The 3,145-nt window shown below is 30.9% G+C and overlaps 1 pseudogene; it reads left to right on the top strand.

The window, feature by feature from the left end:
* Positions 1-277: 277 nt before the first annotated feature.
* On the top strand, positions 278-2,528 carry LOC149572945 (cytochrome c biogenesis protein CCS1, chloroplastic-like; annotated as a pseudogene).
* The last annotated feature ends 617 nt before the right edge of the window (positions 2,529-3,145 follow it).

Below are 3,145 nucleotides of genomic sequence, written 5' to 3' on the forward strand. Positions count from 1 at the left end.
GGAACAGTTTACTTAGAAAGAATTTTAAAAAGTACTTGCAAAACTTGAAAAGGCCTAATTTAATGCTTGCACAAGGAAGAATTAACACTATACACACTATTCCATCTAGTAAAATCCATAAAAACTTCTTTATTCACTTCAACACTTAATAAAAACCAGTAACTGTCACTACAATTCTAGGCATAGTATATTGTTCCATACTATAGTCATACAATAACATTTAATAACCATTGCATTATGGTTCCCTAGGACATTTATAGCCTTCTCCTTAGAATTCATGAGGTCTAGATCCAACATCTTAAAACTAGAAGTTGCAGAATCACTTCCAAGAGCTCATATTCAAGACCTTGGTGTTCTTTTGATGGGTTTAGGATATCAGGTAAGCTGATTGTGATTATTTAGAAGAAATGATCTCATAGCATTCATCCAATTTTTTTTCTCTTATTCCATGGATAATATGATCTTTGTTTTTCAAAATTTGAGGCTTGTAGGTATTTTTCAATGAATCAGGTCTATATGGATTCAAAGGGCTTGTTGGTAGGCTTGCACCTATTGGTGTACATGCAACTCTTTTGCTCATAATGGTAGGGGCAACTCTAAGTTCTATGGGTTGCTACCATGGTTTAGTTATATTTCCTCAAGGCTTGAATTTTATGATGGGGGATGTGCTTACTCCAAATGGGATTTTGTCTAAACCAATTGCTAAGTAAAGTTAATGTTGAGAAGTTTTACAATGATTACTATGAGAATGACAAGATATATATATTCGGAATTGCAATCTAGAGCTTTTGTTCTCCTTCACACAACCACTCACATAAAAGAAGAAATAGTATTCTAGCCACTATTTTACAACTCTTTGTTCTTTTTTTGTTCTCCTGGCTACATTTTTTAGTTTGATAATCTTAAAATAATCAAGTCTCTTTCAAAAACTGCATTGAGATGTTAACAATAGTTATCTTACTGTTATTCATTTTTCTTGCCCATCTTTATTTAGGTATCCCAATTTCACACTGACCTTTCTTTACATGATACAATTGGAAAGGAATTTCTAAGGAAGACTATTAGTGTGAATAGCCCTTTACAATTTGGGGGCATCACAATCTATCAAATAGATTGGAGTATCTCAACTCTTCAGATACACAAGAATGGTGCAAGACCATTCAATCTTGCAATGGCTACATTACATAGTGGAGATAATAAATTTTTTGGTACATTTGTGCCACTAGAATATGATACTAGTTCTACCAATCCTAAAGGAGTGTAAGTATACATGGGAAATCTTTATTTCTAAAATATTTAAATCTCTCTTTGAAAGAGCCAAAAAAAGAAATCATCTTGAAGGATACTTTTGTCATTTCCTAAATTTTGGAGCTTCTAAACCATTATATCTGATTCAATATAGATTTCTAGAAAATATTTTGTATAAGTATTTGAATCAATGTTTCAGATCATGTTGTATGTTTATGATTAGGATACAAGAGAGCTAAGAACAGATTTGAGTGCAATACAAAATGTTGATTCAAATACTTATACACAATCTATTCTAGAAATTTGTAACTAAATTGATTATGGATTGTGGAAAACTCATATATTTAATTTATTATATTTGATGATTATTTCTTTGACACCATAGATCAATTTTGGCTCAAGATCTATAGTCTTTTGTGATGTATGATCAAGAAGGGAAGTTTGTGGGAGTTAGGAGGCCTAGGTCAAATCGTCCAATAACCATTGATGGCATGGAAGTTGTTGTGGATGATGTGATTGGTAGCACTAGCCTAGAACTAAAGGTCCATGCTTTTCCTCCATTGTTTGTTTATGTTTAACAGTCTATCATGTGAACCTATAAAGAATATAATGGAGATAACTCTATTTTGATTAGAATTAGATTGAATAATCATGTGTACAAACTTTAATGAAAAAGAGATTGATGTTAATCATAATGAGTATGCTAGACTCACTGATTATCAGTTATGACTACCCTTCCTTTTATAGTTGTTATGAAAAAAGATGACAAAGTATAACTAAGATATGAATTCTTGTTTTAACCATATTTTCCCTACTTCTAACTAACTGTATATCCCAATCTCAGTCGGATCCAGGGCTTCCTATGGTATATGCTAGATTTGGAGCATTCATGTTCACAACTGTTGTCAACATTTTTTCTTATTCACAAGTAAGCCTAGGTTCAACAAATTTCTACCTTCACAAAATTCATTTCAAGTTTTGGTTAATGTATCTTTCAAGTTATCACCATTTGGATAATAGCACAAAAATTATGTCTAATGTGCTGATTTACAAAATAAATAATGGATGTGTAGGTATGGGCTTTGCAAGATGGAACATCTGTTGTAGTTGGAGGAAAGAGTAATAGAGACAAACTAGGTTTTCAAGAAGAGATGAATTGGATATTTGATTCAGTTCTTGAAGTAGTTAGTAATAAACATATTGCAAGTCAAGAGTCTGTGAGCTTAGAAAGTGATGAGATATCCTCACCAATGGAGAGTACACTATCAAAGCATAAATAAATAGTAATTGGATTTTCCTTATTAGTTTATTGAAACTTCTAATTTATAGAAAAAATAATCACAAGGCAAGGGGATGTATAAAACATACAAGCTCTCCTATGTTGGTATGAGATACGACAAGAATGCAAATAGATTGATTGAGTGACTTGCATCCCAAATTTTACTAGGAAAAGTAAATTTAAGTAACAAATTCAAATTCATCTTTCACAAAACCATTTCAACATTGTTTCTATGAACATGTGCTATCAATAAATAAAGTGGCATGAAATCAGATAGCAATTCATTCAAAGATTCCTCAACCAAGTCCTTTTTTTACATAGTTGTCTAGAATTTGCTTAATGACTAGAAAATGTAATTGAATTTTCCATTTATTAAACTTTAATATTGATATAATTCATGCTAGTGCAAATATAGGTGCTACTTGGCTATGTGGCTATGCTTAGTGAAACAATATATATTCTAAAAATGTTGTTTGAAATGCAGAGATTAATGTTTTAATAAATTAGATTTATGATTTTTTATACTTTTAGTGAATATTTAAGTATAAAAATGAAAATTTTGTTAACTTCTAGCATTCATATTCAATTTTATAGCCTAGTTCTTGTACTAGATATTCT

The sequence above is a fragment of the Cupressus sempervirens genome, chromosome 2, assembly GCF_028749045.1.
Source record: "Cupressus sempervirens isolate cs-2001-9-10 chromosome 2, ASM2874904v1, whole genome shotgun sequence".
In the NCBI taxonomy this organism is placed as follows: domain Eukaryota; kingdom Viridiplantae; phylum Streptophyta; class Pinopsida; order Cupressales; family Cupressaceae; genus Cupressus; species Cupressus sempervirens.